Source organism: Xenopus laevis, chromosome 5S (genome assembly GCF_017654675.1).
Source record: "Xenopus laevis strain J_2021 chromosome 5S, Xenopus_laevis_v10.1, whole genome shotgun sequence".
NCBI lineage: Eukaryota > Metazoa > Chordata > Amphibia > Anura > Pipidae > Xenopus > Xenopus laevis.
Window position 1 is genome coordinate 68,509,228 of NC_054380.1, and position 13,013 is coordinate 68,522,240.

Here is a 13,013-nt window from a genome sequence, read left to right on the forward strand (position 1 = left end):
GTAAATGTGCCCCTATATATTCATTAATATATCAATGTACATCATATTTGTTCAAATCTTAGAAAACTTTGCTTTTCTTGATTTTGCTTCTCTCTCAAATTCTTTAATTTTTGTTTCCAGTTACTAAAAATGTTTCTTAGTCTGTACGTTGTACAAAACAATTAAACAGAAAAAATTGCCTTTCTTTAAAAAAGTTCACATTTAGATAATGGGGGGGGGGAGGATATCAAACTGCACAAAAAAAAGTCTTGAATATACTGCAATGAAACATATAATAAACGATATTTCATTCTGTTGCATTTGCAGGAAAAAGATAAAGAAATATGAAGTAATTCTTCATATACTGTTCTCATAGATGCCTAGTGAATTTCATGTAGCTTAGTGACATCTAGTGGTGCAACTAGCAAAAAGCAATACATAAAAACAAAATAATAATTGCTGCAATCTGTAAAATATAGTTGCCCTTAAAAGGGTAATTGACTTTTAGTATGTTATAGATTGGTCTATTCTTAAAAACTTTTCATCTAGACTTTAATATTTAATTTTTTAAAAACAGTTTGGAATGATTTCTGAACTTCAGTTTCCAAGTCTAAAATGCTGTAAAAAAAACTTTGCGAGTTTGAATGTATTTTTTTTTTTAACTAATTTTTATTGCTTTATACTTTGTTTTCTTTTTATTCTATTTATTCTCCTATTATTCAAATCACTGCATAGCTTCTAAGGTAAGTGGTACCCTGGCAGTTTGTTTTTGAAATTCTAAGCTAGACAGAACAAAATAATACCTTAAAAACACAAAAGATAAAAAAAACCATAGTCTAAATCAACATTGCAAGTTCATTTTAAAGGGACTGTTCACCCTCAGATAGTGATGAGCGAAATTTTTTGCCGCAAAAATGACGCCTATAGACTGTGTTGCGTGACCCATAGAAATTGATCTCCATATGTTAAGGCTACTAAAAATCATTTAAACATTAAATAAGCCCAAAATATATTCATGCAGCTTATTTAGGATCAAGTACATAGAAAAAGGGAGACAGTCTTTCTGAATAATAGGTTTCTGGATAAGGGACCCCATGCCTGTAATAACATTTTGCAATCAACAATTTGTATTACCATTGCACCATACTGTTTCTCTTGCTTTTATTGTAATTTTAAGAGTAATCGCACAATCGAATAGGGTGTAAACTCAACAACAGTATTTAGCCTGATAAAAGAAAATTAAATTCTAAGCACTTTTCCTATTTCAGTGCATTTATAAAAATATTTCAGTGGATGTAATTGTCATGTAATTGTGATTTAAAGCAGAATCTGCCTGATCCTTTGTACATTTCTGAATGAAATTTTTATGAAATAAAGTCGGTTATCGTTGCATGCTTCTTTACAAATTTGGTAATCAGCTGGCTACTACTTTGTTTCTTAAGTCCGTACAACCAGAGCAGTGACTAGAAATGGAACAGACGGATATGGCTTTCAATAGCAATTACATTCACAAGTCTGTTGGGCTTAATGAAGTCGTTTGCATATGGATAGGAAACTGGCTACAGGATCGGGTACAGAGGGTGGTACATTCTCTACTTGGAGTAAGGTTCTTAGTGGGGTCCCTTAGGGCTTGGTATTAGGCCCACTTTTATTTAACTTGTTCATTAATGACTTAGGGGAGGATATTGTAAGTAATGTATCAGTGTTTGCAGATGACATAAAACTATCCAGCCCAATTAATTACATCCAGGATGTGGCATCCTTGCAACAGGATCTTGACAAACTGGCAATCTGGGCAGCTAAGTGGCAAATGAGATTCAATGTTGATAAATGTAAAGTCATGCACCTGGGATGTAAGAATATCCAAGCCACTTATACCCTTAATGGGACTGCACTAGGCACACCCATTATGGAAAAGGACCTTGGAGTCCTTGTAGATGATAAACTTTGCTGTTGCAAGCAATGCCATTCAGCAGCATCAAGGACAAATAATGTCTTGAGCTGTATTAAAAGGGGCATAGAGTCACGGGAGGAGTATAGTATCCACTTTATAGAGCACTTGTAAGGCCCCATCTAGAATATGCCGTACAGTTTTGGTCTCCATCACTCAAACAGGACATTATTGTATTAGAGAGGGTACAGAGAAGGGCAACTAATCTAGTAAAAGGTATTGAAAATCTTAGCTATGAGGAAAGACTGGCCAAATTGGGGATGTTCACGCTGGAGAAGAGGCGCTTAAGGGGTGATATGATAACTATGTATAAATATATAAGGGGATCATATAATAATCTCTCTAATGCTTTATTTATCAGTAGGTCTTTCCAGCTGACACAAGGTCACCCATTCCGATTAGAAGAAAAGAGGTTCCGCCAAAATATTCGGAAGGGTTTTTTTACAGTGAGAGCTGTGAAGATGTGGAATTCTCTCCCTAAATCAGTTGTACAGGCTGATACATTAGATAGCTTTAAGAAGGGGTTGGATGGCTTTTTAGCAAGTGAGGGAATACAGGGTTACGGAAGATAGCTCATAGTACAAGCTTATCCAGGGACTAGTCCGATTGCCATTTTGGAGTCAGGAAGGAATTTTTCCCCATCTGAGGCAAATTGGAGAGGCTTCAGATGTTTTTTTTTTTGCCTTCCTCTGGATCAACTGGCAGGCAGTTAAAAAAAAAAAAAAAAAAAAAAGGTTAAACTTGATGGACGTGTGTCTTTTTTCAACCTTACTTAATATGTTACTATGTAACATTAAGCAATTAGTAAAGTCAACGAATCAAAGTCACATAATTAATTAACAGAGCTATTAATAATATCCCCAAATTCATTGGACATCATTGAAATTCATGCACGTGACATCACCAGAGTAGACTCCTTGTTCACCAACAGTGAATAAATTGACATGGCTTTTTGAAGTGCAGAAGTATGGCTTCTGCAGCTTAGCTACCTCATAGGGTTCTTACATTTACTTTCTACACTTCTAAACATAATTAACCCAGTACACTAGAAACTGAGTTTCTTGAACTTGAAAATCATCAGAAAGAAGGACAGCACCCAGGTGGACATTCAACATTTTCAATGAAGCTAATTCAATATTTCCTAAATGTATTGGGGATTCTCCTGTTGTTTGAAGATATACATGTTTAACATTGGGCAGGGGAAAGGCAGGCCTGTACTGCACCTTGGAAGTAAAATATTTCTCGGCAGCAACAGACTTAATCTAAATGACAATTTTATTTTATGTTAGTAGTAGTGCTATTGTTCTGTCCTCGCTACGTATTACCCTGGGGCAGTGTGTAGTTCGACATGCAGCTAAACCTTCCCACAATCCAATAAAGAGACTAAGCTTGGAGTCTGTAGATTTTACTGAATAGGCAAGTGGAATAAGGTGAAACTGTAATACAAACAGCAGAAAATATAATAAGTAGGCTTGCAATGAACTATATAAAAACATGCAAATGAATATATAACTGCAGTATAAAATATGTATACTGGCATAAATGTCTCTGTAGCAATGCCTCTGGGGTTTCTGGTAGCTGTGGAGGTGTTTTGGTGTAACTATTTCCTTACCAGCGATTCTATCATAAGGGAGATGCAGAACTGTGTGCTTCTTCCAGCAGCATGGTCTGTAAAATGGAGTCCTGGCTCCCACAAGGCATTGCTCTAGGTCACATGGTGGGCGTACGGTAGCCTGATTAGTCCAAATTCTGCCATAAGCCTTATGGAGGTGAAAAAATGGATATAGGAAGTGACGTTGTGCACTTACAACAAGTGTCCAGAGGAGGGAGCTCCGAGCAAATGAATAGGAAAATCCCAAAAATGGTAAAAGCGTATGCTGGAGACATGACACTCCCCGTCTGGCATCCATGGATGGCACCATTATTCCTCAGGAGACAATAATAAAGTTAGTTCTGTTACTGGTCTGAAGAACAATTTTGTTTCTCCTTGTTTGGAGGTTTTGACCTCAACTTTGCGGACTCTCCCATCTTCACTTGGGAATGTTTTGGTGACCAGACCTAAGGGCCATTCGTTTCTCTGCGATTGACAGTCTTTCACGAGAACAACATCACCAAGTCTGAGATTGGGTTTGATAGTTTGCCACTTGTTTCGTGGATGTAAAGTAGAGATATACTGCTTTCTCCATCTGTCCCAGAAGGAGTTTGCGAGACACTGTACTTGTCTCCACTGTCGCTTGTACAAGTCTTTGGTGGTAAACTCTCCAGAAGGAACACTAATTGTCTCAGTCTTTTGAGTAAGCAGAGTGGCCGGTGTAAGCAAGAAAGGATCTTCTGGGTCATTTGAGACAGAAGTAAGAGGTCTGGCATTTATAATAGCTGAAACTTCAGCCATGAATGTAATTAGAGACTCATGGGTGAGCCTTGCAGTTCCCACTTGTAAGAATATGGAATTGAGGATCCTTCGGGCTATGCTGATCATTCTTTCCCAAGCTCCTCCCATATGAGAAGAGTGAGGTGGGTTGAATGTCCAGATGCAGTCCTGATCAGTTAGGTATCTTTCAACATCTTTAACATTGACGTTTGAAGGAATTTGTAGCTCCTTGGTTGCTCCAACAAAGTTAGTACCTCTGTCAGAACGAATGTGCTTAACGGGACCTCGTATTGCAATGAAGCGTCTCAGAGCGTTTATGAAGCTTGAAGTGTCCATTGACTCAATGACTTCTATATGGACAGCTCGGATGGTCATACAAGTGAATATGACTGCCCAACGTTTACTGTTGGCATGACTTCCTCTCGTGTGACGTGTGGAGACAGACCAAGGGCCGAACACATCTAATCAAACATTGGTAAAAGGTGGGTCTAAGCTGAGTCTGTCAGATGGAAGATTGGCCATCTTTTGTGTTTGCAGCTTCCCACGGAGTTTACGACAAAGAATGCAATTGAAAATGATACTGTTAACGCATCTTTTTGCTCCAATTATCCACAATCCAGCCGTTCGCACGGCTCCCTCTGTAAATAGACGACCCTGATGTTTGACTTGATCGTGGTAGTGGCACACAAGCAAACTTGCAATGTGGTGGTGACCAGGGATGATTAGAGGATGTTTCTATTCAAACTCTAATTTCATGTTTTTGAGACGACCACCTACCCTCAATAGGCCAGTCTGGTCAAGGAATGGGTCAAGCTTCCTTAGAGTGCTATCTTTGGGAACAGGCTTGTTTCCTCTGATACAGTCGATCTCTTTGGAAAAGGTCTCTTGTTGTACAGTGCGGATGATGACATATTTTGCTTTCTGAAATTCTGCCGCTGTGTAGACCTTCTGGCAGTGATGCCATCCTTTGCAGGTACTTACATTTGTAGATGCAGTATGTTTAAAGGAGTGAGCTATGTGGGTTAAGCAAGTGACAGCTCGGATGAGTGATTTCCAGGTTGAGAATCTGTTAAATCTGTTGGACTTAAGTTGGTTGTCAGTGGTCGTTGTATGACATGTAGACACTTGTGGACGAATTTCACCATCTGAGTTGGCATCTACTAGTTCAAATGTCTCGCTTTCAGGATTAGTTTGCCCTGTGTTGTACAAGAATGTTGGTCCTGTGAGCCAAGACGTGTCTTTAAGATGACTTGCGGCAACAGCTCTGGTTGCATGATCTGCAGGGTTGCAGTCCGTGGGTACATAGTTCCACTGTCCTGGATGAGTGGATCGTCTGATTCTGAGCACCCTGTTGCTGACAAAAACATAAAACCTTCTGGTTTCGTTATAGACGTAGCCTAGTACTACCTTGCTGTCTGTGTCGAACACAGTCTCTTTGAGTTCTATGCCTGTCTCTGTTGTGATGAGCTCTGCTAGCTCTACGGCTAGGACTGCAGCACAGAGTTCTAGTCTGGGTATAGTGTGTTCTGGGATTGGCGCCAGTTTTGCCTTGCCCATAACAAACCCAATGTGACATTGTCCATATATATCCACAGTTTTAAGGTATGCTACAGCAGCTATGGCCTTGTAAGGCCAAAGGCCTCAGAGGTAGTGAGGACCAAGGGAGGAGGTAGCAAAAGTCCAAGTTCGCAGTACAGATAGGGATGAGACAAAAGAATGGTCAAACAGGCAACGATATCAGTCCAGGCAGAAGAGGTTCAAAGTCGAGGAATCCAGGCAAGAGGTCGGTACACAATAAGCAAGAATATCAGACGAACACACCCAGGAATAGCAAGCTAAGACCTATAATTGGGCACTGATGACTTCCCAGAGTTCCTTCTTATAGGCCCAGGTTTGGCGCCAATTTTGGACGCATTAGCGTCATAACGTGTGCGCGGACACGCTGACGTCAGCGACCGACGCGCTGACGTGTGCGACCGACGCCGGCGCCGATTATTGACGCCGACGCCCATTCCGTCGCCGGCGACCAATCAGAGTGCGGGAAGAGGAGGGCGTCATCCGGCTGCGTCCGCGAGGAACCAGGAAGCCACCATCTTGGACGCCATCTTGGTCACCATTTTGGAATCCTGACTCAGACTCCATTACAGGCCTTAACCGAAGCATCAGAGAACACACAAAGTCTTTGGCTTTGTACCTCTGTCGAAGGTACCGGGGCATATGGACGTGTAACACAAAGGTTGTCGAGAGCCTTTAGGGAACTTCTCCATTCTCTCCACGAATTACCTTTGTCAGGAGCCAGTGGGGTGTCCCAATCAGATGTTTCCAGGGTTAAGTCTCTTAAAAGTGCTTTACCTTGTATGGTGACAGGAGCAGCAAATCCTAGGGGATCATATAGGCTATTTATTGTGGACAGAACACCTCTGCGAGTGAAGGGTTTTTCTTCTCTGTTTACTTGAAAGGCAAAGGTATCAGACTTTAAGTCCCACAGAAGCCCAAGGCTCCGTTGCACAGGTAAGGAATCAGCTCCCAAGTCTAAGTCTCTTAGATCATTTGAATGGTCTTGGGAAGGGAAGGCTTCCATCACTGCTTTGCTATTAGAAGCTATTTTGTGGAGCCTGAGGTTGGAGCAGGCAAGTGCTTCTTGTGCTCTTTTGAGAAGGCTGACTGCGGCTTCACTTGAGGGTGAGGACTTTAAGCAGTCATCTACGTAGAAGTCTCTTTCTACCAATTGTGCAACATCTGACCCGTACCTTACCTCAAATTCCTGAGCAGAGCGCCTGAGCCCGTAAATTGCGACTGCAGGTGAAGGACTGTTGCCGAAGATGTGCACCCTCATGCGGTACTCTGTGATGTCTTTAGAAGGATCGTTATCTCTGAACCAAAGGAATCTCAGGAAATTTCTGTCTTTCTCTCTGACAAGAAAACAATGAAACATTTGTTGAATGTCAGCAATAAAGGCAATAGAGTCTTTGCGGAAACAAAGGAGAACTCCCAAAAGTTTGTTATTGAGGTCAGGGCCTGTGAGGAGAACATCATTTAGGGAAACACCTTTGAATTTGGCACTGGAATCAAAGACCACTCTAATCTGTCCTGGTTTCTTTGGGTGGTACACCCCAAATATTGGTAGGTACCAGCATTCCTCTGAGTCTTTGAGGGTGGGTGCTATCTCTGCATGGTTATTCTCAAATGTTTTTCCCATGAAAGAAAAGAAGTGATCTCTCATCTCTGGTTTTCTTTGAAAGTTGCATTTGAGAGAAGAGAAACGTCTAAGGGCTTCCTCTCTGTTATTAGGTAAGCGTTGTCTCTGAGGCCTAAAGGGTAGAGGGGCGACCCAACTGTTTGAATTGTTTTTAACTAGTTCTTGTTCCATTATTTTAGAAAGAGTTTATCTTCAATAGACATCGCTAATTGGTTGTCCTCTCTTGTTCTCTGGAACACTGTGCATCCTAAATGATCCTGATCACTGTCATGGGTGAAACTATCATCAGAAAGGTGGAGGGGTGTGTGTCCCAGGCTGGTGCTGTAAGGTTTTTCCTTTATTAGGAACTGGTTGTGGCATGGTGGGAAAATGGAGGGGCGTCCATTTTCTAATGTATTTGTAAGCATGCTGTTTACGCAGGCTGGTTTGTGTACACTTCCAAGACAAGCGTCTCCGATTATGACCCATCCAAGGTCTAGCTTCTGGGCGTAAGGTGCATTGTGAGGGCCGTTTATCTGGTCCCTTGCTTTGTGGACTCGCAGGATATCCCTTCCAAGGAGAAGCATTATCTGAGCCTTAGGGTCGAGTTCGGGGATTAAGTGCATTATGCGCTTCAGGTGTACATGATGCTTAGCTATGTCTGGTGTAGGGATTTCAGATCTATTATCTGGGATCTGGATGCATTCTATTATAGTTGGTAAGGGTAGGCATACCTTTCCGTCTATGGACTCTACTTGATATCCAGATGCCCTTCTTCCTGCTGTCTCAACAACTCCTGAGCATGTCTTTAGAGAGTAAGGAGTGTTTGGGCCCTTGATTTTAAATGCATCAAAGAAGGCTGGGCAGGCTAAAGATCTGTTGCTCTGGTCATCCAGGATTGCATAGAGCTTAATGCTTTTATCTGTTTGGCCTGTCGGGTATACTCTGACCAGGCAAATTTTGGAGCAGGATCTGCCTCCTATGGCACCATTGCAGATTTCTGTGCATTGGGAAGTGATTTCTTGTGTGTTTGTGACAGTGCTATCTTCTTCCCCGCCATGCTTGCTGGCGCTCTTGGTATAAGATACAGTCCATGGGGCTGACCCAGGGTGTAAAGCTGTGTTGTGATGCGTGCTGTCACATTCTATGCATTTTACACTGACCTTACAGTCCTTGGCAAGATGAGATGTTGATGAACAGCACCTGTAGCAGATGTTGTTTTCCTTGAGGAAAGCTTTAAGGATCTGCATTTCAGAAGGGGGTGAGGCTTCTGGTGTAAAGGACACTGCTTACCAGGGTCTTTATTCCTTGTCTCCTCATGAGAAGGTTCTGCCGATCTGTGAAAGGAATCTAAAGAGGAAGCATTAGTTTTGTGTACTGTTACTGCTGCTTTGCGAGTATTAGGTACTGAAGGGGTGGTATGTGGCAAAGTGAAATCAAAGCTGGGGTCATTTCTCATCTTGGCTTGTTGGTATACAAAGTCCATGAATACAGTGAAAGGAGGAAATGGAACATTGTGCATTTCTTTGAATTTTGACCCGTGTGCCATCCACCGCTCTTGTAAGTTATAGGGCAATTTTTGTACTATGGGGTTAACACCTCTGGCTGTGTCTAGGAATGCAAGCCCCTGTAAGTCTCCTTCAGCTTTGGCTACTTGTAGTTCCATTAACAAGTCACTTAATTCCCTAAGTTTTTGGTAACTTTTATTGGTTATTTTAGGGAAGTCTTCAATTCTCTTGAAGAGTGCATTTTCTACAACCTCTGCTGAGCCATAGCACTCATTAAGTCTGTGCCAGATCATTCTGAGACCAGTCTCTGGGTGATTTATGTTAATGACTCTGATCCTTTTGGCATGCTCTGCAGACTCTGTTCCTAGGTATTTGATAAGGAGATCGATTTCCTCACTGTATGAAAGGTCTAAGTCTCTGATAGTGTTCCGAAAGGAGGATCGCCAGGCTCTGAAGCCTTCTGGGTGGTCGTTAAACTTTACAAGTCCTTTTGTGACTAGCTCACGTCTTGCAAAGAACTTGGCAAAGTCCATTGTTACCTGGTTACTACCAGGATAAGAGGGTGGCTGAGTGTAATAGTGAGAAGGTGTTGTATAGTCATACCTGTCTGGAGGTTCTCTTTTAGGCTGGACTGTGACATACTGTTGTGACACAGCTGAAGAGGTAGGTGCAGGGTTAACCCTAGGCTTGGGTACCTGGTTGAAGTGGGTGTTGTAGGCAGGATCACTTTGCTCAGCGTGGTTTCTGTGATACAATTGCAGCTTGCTGATGGCCTTTGAAGGTGTATGGCATCCTTGGCTTGGTTCAGGAGCAGCATGTTGGCTTGGTTGCTGTGCTGAAAGAGAATCTGTGTCTTGTTTGGAGTGCTGGTAGACATACTCTCTAGTGCGTTGTAGTGGGTCATGGGGTTCAGTCTCAAGATTAGGTACCTCGCTGTGTCCTTCGCTGCTAGAGTACACAATCATCTCTAGAGCTTTTGCTTCTGCCAAAGTTGCTGCAGCTTCTTTCTCTATGGCCAGTTTTTCTAGGGATGCTTCTAACCGTGCACTCTCTGCTTCCCTTTTTGCTTCTAAGCATGCACTCTCTGCTTTCCTTTCTGCTTCTAAGAGTGCACTCTTTATCTTTACCTCCATTTCCCTCTCTGCGAAGGCGGCACAGGCCTTTGCGGCTTCTGCCTTTGCGCGGGCAATGGCGGCTGCATTGGTAACAGATGAGCGATGAGAGGAGCCTGAAACTTGGGACCTGGTCACTAGTGAAGATGACTTCTTATGTGACATTATGAGATGTTGGATAAGCCTTTGCCTGTTTTAGCTATAGTGGCTTCTTTGTGCTGTAATAACTTAACGGCAGTGTCTGAATCCGGATCACTGTAATATACTGTTGTCTGAGCTTGCAACGTAGCTGGTTTAATCACTTGTGTGTCAGCTGCTGTTTTACTGCGCATGCAGTGATTTATAGTTCAATCCCACCTTTGTGGTAGCGCTGTTTCACTGTTCTGTCCTCGCTACGTATTACCCTGGGGCAGTGTGTAGTTCGACATGCAGCTAAACCTTCCCACAATCCAATAAAGAGACTAAGCTTGGAGTCTGTAGATTTTACTGAATAGGCAAGTGGAATAAGGTGAAACTGTAATACAAACAGCAGAAAATATAATAAGTAGGCTTGCAATGAACTATATAAAAACATGCAAATGAATATATAACTGCAGTATAAAATATGTATACTGGCATAAATGTCTCTGTAGCAATGCCTCTGGGGTTTCTGGTAGCTGTGGAGGTGTTTTGGTGTAACTATTTCCTTACCAGCGATTCTATCATAAGGGAGATGCAGAACTGTGTGCTTCTTCCAGCAGCATGGTCTGTAAAATGGAGTCCTGGCACCCACAAGGCATTGCTCTAGGTCACATGGTGGGCGTACGGTAGCCTGATTAGTCCGAATTCTGCCATAAGCCTTATGGAGGTGAAAAAATGGATATAGGAAGTGACGTTGTGCACTTACAACAAGTGTCCAGAGGAGGGAGCTCCGAGCAAATGAAAAGGAAAATCCCAAAAATGGTAAAAGCGTATGCTGGAGACATGACAGCTATGCAACTTTTGCAACCTGGCCTAAGGATTAGGAACTACCCCACCCTTTCTGATGGCATCAGAAAGAAATTAGATCTTTGACTGTGTCGCCAGACAGAGTGGAATATTATGGTGGTGAGAGGCCTTGCTAGAAGTTTTGCCTGTGACCCACCCTCAACCTTCCATTGGAGATAGTGTATCTGAACCGACCCGACCCACAAATAAAGCAGACCTCCACATTACTAGTGAAGATTATGCTGTAAATGCCCTATGATCCAGATTTATCTTCATTTAAGTACTTAAGCCATTGTATTCTAGCAGCTTATTATTTTATCCTGTCTATAGTTGCCTAGAAGCACTGTCTGTTGCTTTTTCAAACAACTCTTACCTGACGCGCAACTGTGCCTAGGCTTAATCAATGATTACAAGTGAAATTAACGGGAGAGATTTTTTACCTATCAGTCTTTTGTTTGCCAAATAAATGGCAGCTATTTTATTTTCATTTATGGTTTTAGTGTAATTTACTTTGTTTGTTGGTGTAACTATGTGTTGAACATGTTATTATTAAAGGGGATGTAAATCTTCCCTAAGATTGTGTCACCCCTAGTTCTCCAAATTGGGCAACCAAAACTTAATTGAGAATGATTGAGGCTCATCCCTACCAGCATTATATCAATGGTTTCATTGTTACGTAACATAATGGAATTACTGTGGAATTCTTGCTTCAAAAGGGTAGATATAGTGCAATATACAATATATATGTTCAGAGCTAGAAAATAAAGTTTTTAATGCCTTCAGTGACAATTCTAATTAATGAAATTGATAAATGAGAATCCTGCCTGCACCTTTTACATTAGTTTGGTATTTTTTTTCAATAGGGCCACTTGCCCTGGAGGATTGAAATACGTTTTAGGACTTTGCAAAACACGGGGGTTATTAATTAAAGCACAGATGCCAAAAACTAGAAAAATTCAAGTATTTTTAGTATAAAATATGAATTTTTAGTGGGAAAAAAATAACTTGAATTTTTCAGAATTTATTATACCCAGAGGATGGAAAAAGTCTGTATCCAAAAATCCCGCATTTCAAACCTGCCGAGGTTGTATTTAAGTCAATTGGAGAAGTCACAAAGATATTCTGATCTGCGCTTGGTTTGTGCAAATATCCAAATAAATCGGAGTTTTCAGGTGGAAAATCTGAAAAATGTGTACAATTCGATTATTTAACGTTTTTTTTTTTTGTTTTTTCCCGTGCAGAAGATTTTCAGAAAAACGTATTGATAAATAAGGTGAAAAACCCTGTGCAGATTTAGTCAGTGTAGTTTTCAGAAAATATTATATTCGGATTTTGATAAATAACCCCCGTAGTGCTTTTGCACAGAGTTATTATGAAGTTCCAGCATCACATAAAAATGTAAACAGACACATTTTGCATGCTGATATCCACCAACACATAGTAGAAAGTTCATTTTTACACATAACATATAGTGCTCCATAAACATTGCTACAAACAGTTTGGAATGATTACCGTTCTCACAAGAGACTAAATTGACTAAACTATGTATTTCATCTGGGTAAGATTGCTACCTTTTCCTGTTTAGGCAATTATACAAGGAGGATGGATGGTGTTGATGGGGCAGGGTAATGGCATTTAGGGGCAGAGGATAGTGCAGTGACATGGCTGGATTATTGTCCAAGTTTCAGAGATTTCAGATTGGATAGGTGTCAAGCCTACACGTGGGGGCTGCTGTTTCTCAATAACCATAGTTAATGTGGAAAGAAATGACATATGTGTAAATGTAGACTAAACTTGGTCACTAGTAAGATGTGATTCAAGGACTGTGGAGTCCTTGAGTCCTTAAAATCTCCTGCTGTAGATCTGCATTTCCCAAATCTATCTTGCAGATAAACGCTTTGCCTTCTTTTTACACTTTGGCAGTTTTGCTTTGGTTTTATAAGGATAC

At 41.4% G+C, this 13,013-nt stretch overlaps 1 pseudogene; it reads left to right on the forward strand.

Annotated features, from left to right (window-relative positions):
• The window catches only part of LOC108717427, a 375,896-nt pseudogene that overhangs the window by 232,009 nt on the left and 130,874 nt on the right, over positions 1–13,013 (forward strand).